Genomic DNA, 16,931 nt, shown 5'->3' on the forward strand with positions numbered 1-16,931 from the left:
CGTGGCCGCTGCTGCCAAAGCTTGTTTCACCTCCTTGAATGATTTCTCTCTCTCCGCGTTCCATCGCAACTGACTCTTGAGCCTCTTTGCCCCAACCTCCGTGATCATTTCCCTGAGTGGGGATGTTATATTCACAAAGTCAGGGACGTAGGTGCGAGAATACCCACATAACCCCAGGAAGGCCATCATGTCCTGTACTGTTATAGGGGTGCCATAGGAGAGGACTGCTTCCCTGTGCGCTCTTGAAAGTGTGGTGCCCCCTTTTCCCACTATCCATCCCATAAAGGATACTGATTTTCGGGCTATCTGGCACTTTTCCCGTTTCACCTTAAAAGCGGCTGCCACAAGGGTGTCCAGCAAGGTGCGGACCGCCTCCAAATTTTGGGTGTCAGTTTCACTGGCAATCAACAAATCATCGCATACTGTATGATTGTGGTGCTGGTGGGAAGCGATATCTGCTTAAGTATAGGGGTCAAAGCCGCACTAAACAGGCCTGGGGGGTCTTTGTACCCCTGCGGGAGGCGATTGTATGTGTACCGCTCTCCCTCGAAGGTGAAGGCAAACCACTCCTGACACTCTGGGTGCAGTGGAAGGCAGAAGAAAGCGTTAGCCAGGTCTATGAAAGAGAAAAAACGGCTGGCAGGCGTGAGCGCCTGCAGTGCAACGTAGGGGTCAGGGACGTTCAGGTTTAAAGTCTCCGTGGCTTCATGTATCCTTCGGAGGTCATGGACCATGCGCCACCCCTTGCCCAGCCCCTTGGAGACGGGTAGGATTGGCGTATTCCAGTGTCCCCCTTTCACTTTCCTGAGGACCCCCACTTCTAGCAGTCCCCTGATTGTTGGGCGAATCCCTTCCCTCTGTTCTCAGGTGAGAGGATATTGTGTCACCCAGATGCAGCGTTTAACAGAAGGTTTCAGCTGCAGGTGGACTGTCCCGTCCAGTTGGCCAGTGTCCTGCGGGTGTACCGTCCAGAGGACGGGGTCTATATCACGCAGCAGTTGTGCCGCTTTCCAGTGGTCAACATTGTCCAAAAGGAGGGACCTGTCCACCGCCATTTTTTCGTAAACCCCTTCTTCCAGCACATCGATGGGGCGTCTCTGGAAGCAGCCATCCAGTGACACCTCATCGAGGCCTTCTCCTATTCTTTGGTACTCGCATCTTAGTGCGGCAAGGACCATGGGTCCCAGGTTACGGGCCTTTGATCCGGGTGCTATTGCGAGTGTGACATGCGGGGCAGCCTGTTCCCCTAACTGATACCACTCTGCCTGGTCCGGATGCAGGCTGACTGCAGCGGCAATCCCTTCCTTCCCGGCGATGAGATACGTGAGTTTAATCATATCCCTTCTATCCCCCAGGTGGGCGTTGAAGCGGTCGTCGTACTCAGGGTCATAATGGGCGACATAATTTAGCGTCACGTGGTAGGGGTCTTTTGGGGGGAGGTACGTCTGGGAGCCTGGAATAGATGGGCGCCAGTTTTCAAATTCCCCCATCAATCCCCTTCCCTCCACCACGTACAACAGCCGAATCCAGTAAATGTCTACAGATGTAACTCGCGAGTCCCCTGAAGTGGGGGCAAGCAAGAATTGTCCCATCCCCCTTAAGTCCGGGGAGGAATCCCCAGGCCATAGGAGTCGCAACCCCTCAGTTGAACAGTGGATGCAGACCCCTAACTGGGTAAGAGCATCCCTCGCCAGCAGGTTAACTGGACACTTCGGGGCCAGGAGTAGGGGCAGAGAGATCTTTTGTTCCCCGATGGTTATTGTTGCTGGCACGGTGTAAGGCTGTTCCTCGACCCTCCCCGAGAATCCCACAGTCTCCAGTATCCTGCCCGAGAGGGTCAGGCCCCTTGGTAATTTAGTAATTGTGGAGCGAGATGCCCCTGTATCAATCAGAAATAGGAAATTCTCCCCACACACCTTTCCTCGAATCATAGGGGGTCTATTGGCGGGTGCCGCTTTGAGGGCCAGGGGACTGCAAGATTCTCGTGGGCACCGTCAGCACTCTTCCTCAGACCACCGGGAGTAGCTGTGCTCCTCATCGGGCCCCATCAGTGCACCCTGTACTACCCCTTGTGTTCCTCTGCCCCGGGCCTGAACCCAAACTCTCCGTTTATTCATATCCCGGGGTCTCTCATTACTGTCCCGTCCATCCCGTTCCCCGGGACGCAGTCCCGAGTGTTTAGTCATAAATCGATCTTCTCTTCCTGTGTTACACTCGCGGGCGAAATGTCCAATCCCATTGCAGGACCAACATCTCACCCTCTGGTCACAGTTCTGGAAGTAATGGTCAGTTCCCTTGCATGTCCAGCAGTGATCGCGCTGCCTTCCCCCACCCCCCGGAACCGCCTCTGCGCGTCTGAAGACAGCTGCTGTTGGCTGTCGTGGGCTGACACGTCATGGCTGTCATATTCTGCCCTGTCAGGGCTGGGACGTGGCAGGGCCTTGCGTGCATTGGGCTGTGGGGAACTGTACATCTGAGCGGCTGGAGGCACGAGCTCCCGCGCGGCGCTCTTTGCCTCCACCTGCTCTAAAATCTTCCCAAACTGCTCTAAGATATGTGTCGTCGTCTTGGAGGCCTGCCCTTCGACTTTCATCTTTTCCGAGGTACGGTGCCTGTTCAGATAGTGATGTACCTGTTTCCTCCATATGTCCTCCTTCATTGAATCCACCCCCACCAGGTCTTTCAATTTGTTCTGCACTGGTGCAGGTAGTCCCTCGGTCACCCCCTCCGGAAATGTGCTATTGCCAAGGGAGAGCTATCTGGCCTTTCACCTGTCCCAGCCTGCCATAGGTCCCAGGCCCTCCCCAGGTATTCATGTACGTCGTCCCCGTCCTTTAGTCTGAGGGTCCCCAACGCGTCCAGTGAGAAAGTAGTGGGGAAGCTGTCCCGCAGGGACCGCCAGATTAAATTTCGGTAGAGGTCAAACGAGACAGTTTCATCTGACCTGGAACACCTAGCCAGTCTTTCTGTCCTGATTAGCGCCTCCTCTGCTCGGATGCGTACCATTATGGTTCTAAAATCCGCCAGCGCTAGTTTCTCATGACAGGTCTCTCTCTCGAAAGTCGCTATCCAGGCAGACGCCCCGTTGGCAATCGGAGGAAGCCTCCTGACCAGGGCGTCTATATCTGTCCGTGACCAGGGGACGTACTTCTCTACCCCCATACTAGTGGCGAGGAGAGGCGCTTGCACGGGTGGCATAGTGGCGAAAGTCCCCTGCATTGGGCCGCCGTGGGGCCGTGGGAGTGATGTGTAGGACCCCTTATCAAAATCCCCAATAATCTCCCCCTCGTCCTCCGAGGAGGTGGTATCTAGCTGGGAGTCATACTTGCTCCCTCTTAGGGAACCAGTTTTAACCCGCCACAGCTTGAGTCTATTGTCTAGGTTACGGACCTTTCTTTTAGCTTCCATAGCAGTATTATTCTCCCTTAACTTGGCCCTGATCTCCCCCAATATCTCCCCTGTTGGTGGCCGCGAGTCGGGGGTCTTCGGGACTGGGGTGGACTCGTCAGTGTATGCATCAACGGGTAAAGTAACAGTCGCGGCTAAAAAGTCTAGCTCCCGGGTGAGATCGTCCGAAACAGTTGGGCCATTAGGGGAACAAACCGGTCTGTATCGCCACTGCGGAGTAAAGGTCACAACCATTTTTGTTTTCCATTCCCGGGAGCTATCAGTGCTCGGGGGTGCCCACCCAGCGGGGGGCTTGCCTCGCACAATTGTTTGGAGAGCCGAATAATGTGGTGACCTGTCGAGACCGTCCAGAATCTTGATCATTAATGTGGGATTTTTAAATGTTTCCCTCAATCTTGTCAGGATAATCCCCTTTTGTTCTGGTGCTTGGGCAATCACCAGGTCCAACTTTTCCTTATGCAGGGCTACGCTATCCAGCAGTAACTGACTATGAATAGGCATGTCCCCACCGTCCCTGCAGTGCCACCAGGGCACTCCGGGACGTGCTGTCCTGAGGTGAGTCAACTTAGGTGGTCCGAAATTCAGGTCCCCCATATCGGATCTCCCCTGAAGGGAACCGCTTCAAGAACAGTACGTCTTTCAAAACCTGACCTTCGCGTGGCAGATCTCTGCTCTTAACAACCGGTCTAAGGCAGACGTCTGTACGGTTAAACCCTCTTCAGGAGAAGAGCTCCGACCTCTGTCACCCCGGGTATGTTCGGTGGTCACAACAAATATACAAACCAAAAATCCGTCAGGTTTAAGTGCTCAGTAACATGGATCCAGGAAGTCGAATATGGTCAGCGCTCAGGTAGGTAACGTCAGGTAATCGTCAGGCAGAACTATCTGCAAAATCGGGCAAAACAGATATGCGCTCTGGCTCCGAAAGCTGCGCTAGGGATTCAGGTAAAAAACAGATAGGCGCTCCGGCTCCGAAAGCTGCGCTAGGGACTCAGGCAAAAACAGATATGCGCTCCGGCTCCGAAAGCTGCGCTAGGGACTCAGGCAAAAACAGATATGCGCTCCGGCTCCGAAAGCTGCGCTAGGGACTCAGGCAAAAACAGATGTGCGCTCCGGCTCCGAAAGCTGCGCTAGGCATTCAGGCAAAAACAGATATGCGCTCCGGCTCCGAAAGCTGCGCTAGGGATTCAGTTAAAAACAGATATGCGCTCTGAAATAAACACTCTAGGTAAGTTAAAAGGTTAGTAAAAGCTTACCAGTCAGGACTCTGCGATGCTGCTGTCAAATTGATCAGGTTTTTTTTGGGTTGGTGAGGGTCGGAGAGCAGACAAGAAACTAACTGAGAGTAAATCTAACTACTGGAAGCCTTAGATTTAACAGGCGCTTCCTCACCTTTAGAAAACTTCGGCCGAAGGTTGTCTGCTCCCTGATCCGCCAACGTTGCCACCTTGCCGTTGTCTCTTTTCCTTCCCGCGTCGGGGTCACCAAATGTTAAGACGGACCCGCAGGGTCCCGTCTTTGCGTGTTCTTTCGGAAGGAGAGACTCACACTGGCAACTATGGTTAGACGCAGACAGCAATTTATTACCTGGTACAACGAATCTACAAGCATGCATTCGTTGGAGAAGGCGTTCTCCCTTCCCGTTCAAACTTGACACAATTAGACTTCGCGCTGCCTGGAGTCCCCGGTTAGTTCGCCTTCCCCATTGGTCCATTCATCTGCGCGCGCTGGGGATCCGTCCTCCTGCTGTGCTTGACAATGGCTCAGCCATCCCCGGGAGCGGTTCCGATCCCGTATTCAATAGTTCATTGTTTCAAGGAATTACTATGCGTCTGACAGGCTAGCCATTTTCAATAGTTTCAGTTTGACTAAATTGTCAATTACACTTATCAACTTTAGACTTAATTAGAGCCATTCACACTCACTAGTTACAGGTTCTGATAGAGCAATTCACACTTGTCTGACAGTTACAGATTCCGATCAGTTTGTTTATTAATCCCGAGTTTCGATGGGGCAACTGATGCTGGCTGGTATTTACAGGCTCCAAGATTTAATTAACATTATGCATATCCCTTACAAGCTCCAGCAGTCATGCAGTCGCCTGCAGCAGCTTGCCTGGCTGTTGTTAACCATTTCAGGGCTGGAAGTGTCACCCTCCCTAGCCCTACATTAAACACCCCAGTGAAATCTCCCCAACAATATTTAAGTCATTGTTTAAGTGTGCATATTATTCAGTACAACAAAAAGAATTAAGGAAACAATGCACAGCCGAATGTACGGCAAACTAAGTGCAGTACCAACGCCGCAGGTTTCAAATCACAGCTTGTCTATTCAAAGAATTCACCGCCTCATACTTGTCACTCAGTCAGATAGTACAACCGTTGATGACTGAGGAGATATGTATATTCACTTGCACATTGAGGCTTATTCTGTCCTGGACATTGTTCCAGTGTTGTCATCAGCATATTTGTGCCAGGAACAAGTCTACAGTCGCTCTAAATAGGCAGAAGCTATTACTAATTTTGCAGTGCATTCGCCTGGATATTTCACAGTGTGATTGAGCTCATTTCCGAATTGATGCTGTGTTACAGTGTAAAAGAAAGTATTGGCAAATATTGAGGAGCTGTATCATGGCAGATGCGCGTTCTGTTGTCATGTGGTGATCTGAGCCGGAGGTATAAAACTCAATGTTTTTAGTTCGCACATATATATCATAAAAAAACCCAGTACCCAATGAAATCATGAAAGTATCAGATATACTAAAGAGTAAAATGATGGATCTCCTTCCCTTTACCATTTCTCAGTCTTTGTAATTCTATCCAATGGTGCAGTCCTGGAGCCCGTGTCATTCTCTAGTAGTCACTACATTGCGACTGTCAGAATATTGAGCAGCAAAACAACAACAGACGGGAGAAATGAAACATGATAAATGCGGTCCATGACGCGTAAGCAACAAAGCTGAGTTACAAACCGCATTTCCATGGACAATTACCAATCATAAATCGAGCTTCCTGTGTGAAGCCTCGATGATGAGGTTACAAACAGCCCAGTGCGGTCACTGCTGTTAGAACCAAAGTCGGTGTTTTGCTTTTCAGTGTAGTGCATTGTTTTATGCTTTTCACAGCAAATGGCCAGAAAAATAAATCAGAGGGGAAAACCACAGTGAGCCAGTGAAACATCGCTGGCTGAAAATTTCAAAGTGGCCATGAGAGAACCAACACGTGTGATGAGCCGGCACGAATTTCGGAAACAATTTGCAGCAATCCAGCACAATATAACTCCAGTGAGAACGACCATGCGATTGTGAAGAATGCTTTTGCAGAAAGAACAGTTGCTGCGGGAGAGAGGATGACAAATGAAATGCATTTAACGAAAAGAGACTAAAGAATCATCTCAGAGCTTTCTTATCAGATACAAAGACAACGACGCAATTAACATGTCGAGACGGATTTTTTTCTTACCGTTTCCTGAACATTTTCAATAAGGAAAGCAAATTTTGCTCTGTTCTTCTGTTCAATTTCCTTTGCTAGAAATGGGAAATCACTTCTCATTGATTTACTCATTATCATAATTGAGAAAGAAAAGCACGAGATCCATTTGAATGGCTGAAGTCCGGTGCAGTGAAGTCAGGAAAGGATGAAATGTTGAATAAATAAAGCTATCCGACAGCATCATAGCACACTTTCTGCGGGACAGGATCAAGTTTAAATTGAGGTTAATCGAATGAGACAAAATATACTTGGATCGTCAGCAGAGTCCAAGTCGCAATTAACATTTCTAGGATGAAGTTTTAATCGTTTTCCGCCATTTCTATGATGGAGGATGATATTTCCTCTCTCTATTTCTGTAAAATTAACTTTGATTTAAAAAAAAGCTTATCATTTATTTACTCAAGACAGTAATTTAATAAAACAATGTATGGGATCCACTTGCATGGCTGAAGCAAAGTGCAGTGAAGTATGCAACTGGCAAAGTGTTTTGTCAATTAGAGTATCCAATGGTACATGTTCGGACCTGGCACCAGTTTGAAAGCTGGTGAAGTGTGACGGTAAAAAATTCCTTTCGACATGTTAAGCAGAATGAGAGACTGTGCTCTGCTCAGGCAGAATGCATGAGAAATGTGGAAATTGAATTAATATTTTCTAAGACGTTTGAAACTCCACAACTAGCTGATGAAGAAGCCGCGCTCCGAAAGCTAGTGTTTCCAAATAGACATGTTAGGTTAGATTAGATTACTTACAATTTTGGAACAGGCCCTTCGGCCCAACAAGCTCAACACCGACCCTCCGAAGAGCAACCCACCCGGACCCATTACCCTACATTTACCCCTTCACCTAACACTACGGGCAATTTAGCATGGCCAATTCACCTAACCTGCACATTTCTTTTGACTGTGGGAGGAAACCGGAGCACTCAAAGCACACTTCCTTCTACATAAGATCAAAAAGGCCCATTTGAAGCTTTGCCCAAAAGTTACTAAATGCTGAGATTTCAAAAATTCTTCCTTGACACTAGAGCTATTGTACAATATATAACTGTCAACAGAATGATGACTTCCACCTTAATCCTTATTTTTATATTTAAAATATTTATTTCAAACAGGTATTCTTTCCCTGTATTAAACATATTACACTTAATTTTAAACCATCATTATGTAATTTTGAGGAATTGGGGCTACCATTTCTAAAGTCTCTTAGTAGCCTAAACAATGTTAGCACAGATTTATATGAGTAGATAAGTATCATCTAACATGATGCCAGAGCACAAAAACGTTAATCTGAAAAAAATGTCGAAGCATAATAGATAGAAAATGAAAAATGGCAAGACAATGTCCTTGGTGCCGACTAAACACCACTTACCCCAGACCTCTCCATTTCTTCTTCCCGTAATTGTGAGCCATGAATATTGAAGTGTGGATTTAGGAAGAAAGACAGAGAAAGATCACACGCTCAGACAGAAAGGACAAGATCTCAGACATGCAGTAACAGATGCCAAGGGACATAACAGTCATCACAACATAAACTGACAGAGTCATGAACAGAGTCTTAAATACAAATATTCTTAATCCAGTACACTGACTTTCATCACTATAGAAAGTACTTCATAAAACTTTAGTATGCTAATATTGAAAAATTGAAGGCGAGAATGAAATTATATTTTAGCAATGTTCTCTATAAAGAAAAATGCAGAATATATTCTAATCATGATATGGATAATTATACATTAATAGGAAAAGGTCATCTAATAATTAGAATGGATCTGTTGAACTAAAGCTTGGCGTTGTGTGATTCCTAACTATGAAAATAACGTTGGGTATCTCAAGAGAGCAACGGTTATGAAACTCAAGTGACGACAGCTTGACAGAATAAGGTAGTTTGGAATAATTGAAGCAAGAATGGAAGTCTTCTATTAATAGTTCATGCATTTAATTGTATACTATGTCAGTATTTTATCACACACCACAACCGCTCCAGGGCAGTTAACAATGAGGCACATTGCAGGAGTCACACTTGGTCCATCCCAGACATCAACCTCCCCTGTCTTGACATCTCCATTTCTATCTCGGGTGCAATCTCCAGGCGGATGAGTGATAGAAAACCCACAGACACTCATCGCGAGACGAACGACACACTTTCCCTGCCAACAACAGGCAAGTCATCCACTGCATTCACGCAATACTTCAGCCGATACTACATCTGCTTGGATGAGGAGACATTCCACTATCAAGCATCATAGATGTCCACCCATTTTTACCAATATGTTTCTCTGCCTTGTCATTCAAAGAGCCCTCGAGCGCACCTCCTCCATTCTCCATTGCACTGCTCTCAAAACCTCTTTACACAAATTAAGATAAGTTCGCCCTTGCGCTCATACAACGGCTGAGTATTCTCCACATTCAACCAATAATCCTTAAACACTTCTGACAACTCTAATTGAACCACAACACCAAGAATACCTTGCTCTCCCCACACCCCCACCCCTCATGAGTACATCAAGTCTCGTTCCAGTCCCCAAATGTTTGGTGACATTGCCCCGTAAACGCTCCCGAACCCAAAGGCACATTCGCATACGACTTGCAAAAACTATTGGCACACTACCACTCACTCACCTCCATCCCGGGTCCCAAACTGTCTTTCCAGGTCGAACTGATGTTCACCTTCTCCTCTCCAAACTAGTTTACTATATCCAGTGGTTCGGATGAGGTCTACCCGTCATCAGCGAGAGCAAGAGTAAACTGAGGACACGTTTCATTAAGCATCTCAGCCTGGCCTGCAGGAGCCGGCCAGACCTCCTAGTCGTTGACTGTTGTAATTCGTTTTCCAGCACGTCCATCCTTCGCCTCCTTCTTTGGCACAGCGAATCTGACTGCAGGTTTTGGGAAACGGCACCTCATCCTCTGCGTGCAGAGAATATGGACTGAACACGCAGCATTGAGTTCTCTCATCTCAAATACCTTCATTTCCTTTCCCCCAGCACCATTCCAGCCCCTCCCCTGTCCCCCTCTTCCATTCCACTAACCAAGCATTTTTTTCCAGAAACAAAACAAATGCATTGTTCCCATCAACCAGCAAGGCTGTACCCTCTATTTGATTTCACGTGTCCCGAACACACCACACTGCGATCCTCAACCACTATCCTGCTTAATCTATGGATCCACTTACACCCTTCTCCAGGACTGAAGGAAGGTCACACCCGAAACTTTGATATCTTCACCTCCTGATGCTGCTGGACTTCCCTTGTTTTACAAGCCTCCTGCTTGTCTGCCTTGGATTTCACCATCTGCAGTTTTTTTGTCTCTTCTGAATTCACACGTAGGCCGACTGATTTCCTCCACTAAACGAAACAGGGAGAAAACTTGTCATGATGCGAGTTTATTTAATCATTAAATTCAAATTTATCGACTATGAATGGATTAGAATCTGTATACATATAGTGATGCTGAGATTACGATATCTGTGCTTCTACCAGAATTCCGTACATTTGCTTATAGTTCAATGCAATTTTAGCTCAGTGGCCTTGTGGCTAAGTTGTTCGCACTGCTTCCTCACAGCGCGAGACAACCAAGTTCAGCTGCAGCCTCGGACGACAGCTTGTGAGGAGTTTGCACGTTCTTCCCATGTGTGAGTAAGTTTTCTCCAAAATTCAGAACACGTGCACATCAGGTGAATTGACCAAGCGAAATTGTCCATAGTGTTCAGGGATGGGTAATTTAGGTACAATCGTCAGGCGAAATGCAGAGTAATCGGGTCGGGGTATGGATCTGAATGGGATACTCTTCGAAGGTTCAGTGTGGACGTGTGGGGCCAAGTGGCCTGTTTCCACACTGTAGGGATTCCATTTAAAAAAAAAGAGAAAGAAGAATTCTCCCCATGTTTGTGTGAGTTTCCTCCGGGAGCTCCGGTTTTTGTCTTTAATCCAAATACCTGCAGGTAAGGTGAATTGGAGATGATAAATTGCACATCGTGTTCAAGGTTATGTAGGTTAGGTTCAAAAGTCAGGAAAAAATCTGTAGCAATAGAACAGGGAACTGGTTACTCTTCGGAGGGTCGTTGTGGTCATTTTGGTTAAATGGCCTGTTTCCACACTGTCAGCAATCTGTGAAGGATTCCACTGCAGCCGTGCTTCTTTAACAAACCTAACAGTAAATGGTTCAAGAGCCATATCAATTATTAATCCCTCTGGCCTTTGAAGTTAGTGACAGGTAAGCGAACGGTGCAAACCAAGTTTAATAATTCCACACGGCCGATTTTTATGCAACTAAATTAAATTCCAGCCCATCCGGCTTGTGCTTTTTCAATTTCTGTCAGAAAGGCCTTTTTATGTTCAGTTTCAAAATACTGGGTTATGAAGAATTGATCCAACATTGGACTCAAATGCGGTTTAGAATTTCGGAATGGTAACAGGTTTATGGAAGAAACTGTTATACTGAAACTAACACAGTTGCATCAAGTGTGACCAATTTGCAATATCGCTCAATAAGATAGAATTCTGTCAAGAAACAAAAATCAGCTTCTCCCGTGAATTATTGTGCACGGTTTGTTAGTTTCACAGTTTCTCCCATCCATCTCAATACCTTTTCATCCCTACCTATCGCTCTAATTTATTCTCCATCCCTCGCTGTCACTCTCTCTCAGACACTCCCAATTGCCATTTTGCGTCTCCATCTCAACTCTGCAAAACACAGTCTCCTCTCAAACCCACAGTTGCTTCCTCCTGTGTCTTCCTTCACTCGGTCTGTGTGATCTCGTCATCCTTTGATCTAACCTAATTTGTGACCTATCATGCTCGCTCGACCCACATCCATACCTGTGATGACTTATTCCTGATCAATTTCTGTGCCTGCATGTGCTCGATGTTATTCGCTTTCTAAATTACAATAATCTCTGATCTTTGTCTCCCCTTATTTAAAATCTTACTACCATCTGTTTTAGGCTCGGTTATGCACAATATTATACAACATCAGAGTGATAGTCAATATTGTAAAATCCGAATAAACATAAACCTCAGAGTAGGATGAGACGATTTCCAGCTTCCTCTGCGTATTATAGGGACTGGAAAACAGAGTTTTCCTCCTGAAAAGATTTATATCAAACGATTTTTTCTTGGCACGTGACTCAATGGTTAACACAGCTGCTTCACTGTGCAAGACACGTCGGTTCAATTTCATCCACGGGCGACCACACGAAGTTTGTACATTCCCCCTGTGTCTGCATGGATTTCCTCTGAGAACTCCGATTTTGTCCCACAGCACAAAGATGTGCACTGAACGTGGGTTATACGTGGTAAATAGCCCATAATATCCAGGGATGTGCAGTGTCGATGTGTGAGCCATGTGAAATGCGGGCTACAGGTTTTGGGTAGCTGGATTGGACATTCTTTGGAAGATTGGTGTGGATTCCGTGGACCGAACGGCCTGCCTCCACAAGAAAGGTATTTGGTTATACTTATTCTGATCGCCAGGCTCACAAGTAAAACCTGGTAAGAAATGATGACTGTCCACTCCCAGCTCTTGGCCAGAAGCCTTTTTCTCAACAAAAAACACTCAAGGAAAAACACAATTCGTTAACTCTTTGAAGATACAATCAAAAATACATCAGTTGCTCATTTATCCCTTAGAGCCTGCATTGCTAATAGATAATTTCACACACCTTTATCCTCATATCGACATGCATGAATATTTCTGAATACCCCTGCTTTTCTTTCACTTCATTGGTCATCAAGGAACTAGCTCTACCGTCATGACTTCTTTTCATTAAAAAAAATCATTTATTAACCTTTGATGCCCAGAATTCTGAAGACTCACAACTACCCCTGAGAGAACAAAAAAATCACATTTTTTTGATACATGCCCCGTTTTGATAAAGTAGGACTGAATTCTAGAAATTAACAAAGCAAACTCGTTGCAGATACAACGCAATCTAAAGCAGTGTAACACTGTGCACAGGCTAACTCACTTTACTCAATTTTTAAGCGCAACAAGGGGTTGTGAAATAAATCAATTTGAACTGCTATCAAGAACATACAGAGCTCACATTGATGTTCAACATCAACAATTTACAAAGGAGATAACCAGGGATCTGAACAGCTGCTAGAATCGGCTAGTGACTTCGCTCGAACTCATCAATTACTGCATCTTCCATTTCTTAGATAAGAAGTTGTTTTAATTAGTCTGGAATTGATAGATCAACAAGATCCTCTGAACTGACCCATTCAAGTGGGCCCTGGAATACAATTGAAATACATCCTCACTAACATGGCTGTGCATCTCATCATTAATATTCGTTGAACTCACTTGAGCAAAAACGTTACATCAGCTGCTATGATACCGTTTTCAAAAACATATTATAACTGCTCAAGAAATAAAATCACAAATTGATGTCAACACTTCCGACCAAAACGCACATCGCGGAATTCATTAAGGAGTGATCCCTCAACAATGAAGGGTAGCTTCATGGTCTTCACTTATCTCAATGACGTTACTGATGAAGCGTGACTGGACTCGATATGTTACCTCTGTTTTCTCTACGCAGATGCAGCCAGAATTGCCGAGTTTCTCGAAAACATTTTGTTTATTTTTTTTATATTTTACAGACAGTGCACACCTTTTGTATTTCATTTAAAATGTTACTGTTGTATTTGCCAAATGTAGAGAAGTCACTCACAGAGTGAGACCGATTTGGAGATGCCGGTGTTGGACTGGGGTGTACAAAGTTAAAAGTCACATAGCACCAGGTTATAGTCCAACAAGTTTAATTGGAAGCCAACTAGCTTTCGGAGCGATGCTCCTTCATCGGGTGATTGTGAAGGGCTCGATCGTAACACAGAATTTATAGCACAATTTGCAGTGCGATGTAACTGAAATTATACGTTGAAACATTGATTGTCTGTTAAGCCTTTCATCTGTTAGAATACATTGATAGATAGTTTCAGAGTGAGACCGATTCCATTGTCTTCCTGTAGTTTCTCATTCTGATTTTCAATCTTTTGTCTGATGCACGTTTGATGACATTGAAACTTCAGAATCTAGTCCAGTGACAGCTGTGGGAATTGTTACGAACTGGACAAGCTCCGTTCACAACTTTTCAAGAAGACACCCCCGAACCGAAACTTTATTGATTTAAATGCATGCAAAAAGTGCAGTGTTCCAGATGTGATTGATTTCTTCAAGCTACTAGGCTTTAAGTAAAACACACTTTCTTCTTTAAAAAAAAAGTTAACACACCGCAAAGAATGTAAAATTGGCATCACTTACATTCCATTAAATGGTTGACCAAACGTATACTTTGTTCACCTATTAATCCTTAACTGTTAAAATGTAGCAGCACCACCAAAAACCATGATTTCCGAAGAAGTATGACTGTAGATGCATCGTTAACTCGGGTTACTCTCTCGAGATGCTGCCAACCCTGCTGGGATTTTTTTTTCAGTATTTGTTGGGGTTTTTCCTCCCATTAACATAGATTTTTCATTTTAACCTGCTATCTTCAGTCATGGAGAAAGGAAAAAGAAAAAAAAAGAAAAACTCTGTAGCAGCAGACAGAGGTCGCCAGGATTTTTTTCCGTAAAAGGGACAGATGTGTGTCAATGAGCTTCAATCTCTTTCCAAATCCCACCCCAACTTAAAGTGACGGGAAAACTAAAAACCTGTTTCCCGGTGAGAATGAATCCACCCATATATGCTGCTTTTGTTTACTTCAACAAAAGGCAACAATTCAAGGATCTCAATGCTGTTTAGCCACTGTTTCTGAAGCAGACATTGCAACAACATTCTGGCAAAATAATTTTCGCAAGAGAACCAGTACACAGTTATTAGATTAGATTCCCGACAGCATGGAAACAGGTCTTTCGGTCCAACACGTCCACACTGACCGTCCAAAGTGGAACCCACCGGACACATTCCCGTACCCAATAATTACACCTGACGAACGCATCGAACACGATGGACAATTTAGCATGGCCAAATCACTTGACCACCACATCTATGGATTGTGGAAGGAACTGGAGCACTCAGAGGAAACTCCAGCAGACACGGAGGGAATGTGCAATCTCCACATAGACAGTCACCCGAGGAGTGAATCCAACTATCTACACAGCACAATAAGCAAAGCTTACTAGGTGGAAAGCTTCCGCAATAATACTCAAGATGTCTCATAGCATCCCTGGCTAAATACATGTCTTCTTTGGCAACACGTAAACTTCCTCTTCCTCGAATGCCTGTGTACAAGTCGCAGCAGGAAATAGTTGAGAGAATAATCAATATTGTTCAGACAGCGCCTTCCAAACTCATACTCTGTATTGTCTACAAGAGCAAGGACAGTAGATATTTCAGAACATTATCGTCAGGATCCGAATTAAGCCTGCGTCAATCTCATTTGCCAAAAACAAAATTCTGTTCCTTAACCAGCACTGAATGGGGAGGTGCTATGGCTTTGACAGGTGCATTTTATGCTCTATTTTGTTGTTGAAATTAGTGGAAGTTGAGACAGAATTGGCGAGTGTTCTACCTGAAGCCATCAAAACAAAACGTTTATGAGCCCTTGTATTTAATTCGATGCAAGAGAAGAAGCCAGTATGTGAGGTATCCCACAAAATCACAGTTTTAGTTTCAGCTTTCTGTAGCTGTCGTGGTTGTGAAAGCTACAGGCCTCACTCTCTCTCTCGCTCTCTCCAATTCTCTCTCTTTGTCTGCAACTCTCTCCCTCATCTCTCTCCCTCTCTCTTCGTCTTTCTGTTTGTTCCAGTTAAAAGTTGAGTTGCTCTTTCTGGTCGTACAACTGCAAGTGAGACAATCAATGCAACTGAATTAGAATTTTTGTCCACGTGTGGTGCTTATGAGGCATTTATACATTTGAATTGCTAATGGTAATTGTTTTGTAGGGATTAAAACTAGATCAGACAGGTGAACTTCATAGAATATTATTTAATATGATTCAGCCAGGGATTATTGGCTGACAGATACAATTAAAGTGTGGGAGGTTCTTTCCTCTCTAAGAGGTGTCTCTGAGGAAGCCGAACTTATATCAAGTGTTATGCACTTGTCCTAAACAGTGCCTGGGTAATGGGATGCCGGCCTCTATGGAGTAATTTCAATGCACAGAAAAGTAAAACAGAAGTGTGACTGAAACATTGGCTCGCAATAATAGTCATTGATTTGGAGTACGCATTTCAGGCATCCAGCCAATATTTGGAAAACTGAACACATTATATCCAAAAGTTTAAAAATTGGCCAAGCATGACTTGAAATAGATTCTTGTTTCTGACACAGTTTTGCTAGTTCCAAAGTCATCCTGAGTTTGGACGACGCTCTGTCATTTTAAATCTTACGTTTACAAAATCTGCTCTCAATGACTTTCGGAGATACATTGTCAAGACACAAGTACTTCTCAGGACGAATACAAGTTTGTCCATTCCACATGGGAAACAAAATGGCAACTTTTCCAACAGAATGAGGGGCTGTGGGGGTGGGGGCGATTTGAACGAATTTGATGTTATCGTTGTCAATGTGAATTCACGCAGTAGTATCTCCCATGAATATTTTCACCTTGTCCTCTGGATCTCATTGCTGGTTAGAAACGTAATTCACTCGCTGAATAAAATTTTGCAAACAGACGACATTGTAATTGGATAGGGATCATCGAAACATCTGTTAGCAATTCTGTTCGACAATTTGCTCAATTTGCTGTTCCTCATGCGAATGACTTAACGCTGAGTGAGATAGGTTTAATCCCGCAGTGCCTTACTAGGCCATGCACGTTGAACGCTGTTGCATTGCTTATGTCCATCGGCAGATCCGAACCACCGCAGCCAACGCCAGCTGTACCGCTCCAGCAAGCAGCCTCACTCAGAAACAGACTTGCAGGCAACGATTCCTGCTGTTTCAGCTCCAAATAGACTGAAACCAAAGGTAATGGCCGCGATGTCTCCAGATCGTTGGACTGACACTGAATAAACAGCAGTGAACTGCTAAACTCACATTATAATTTGGCATTGTTAATCACAGTCCGTATTAATTCCAGGGGTTT

This window comes from Chiloscyllium plagiosum, unplaced genomic scaffold (genome assembly GCF_037043375.1).
Source record: "Chiloscyllium plagiosum isolate Xiang-an unplaced genomic scaffold, Cpla_swu_hap1 HiC_scaffold_40, whole genome shotgun sequence".
NCBI classification, from domain to species: Eukaryota; Metazoa; Chordata; class Chondrichthyes; order Orectolobiformes; family Hemiscylliidae; genus Chiloscyllium; species Chiloscyllium plagiosum.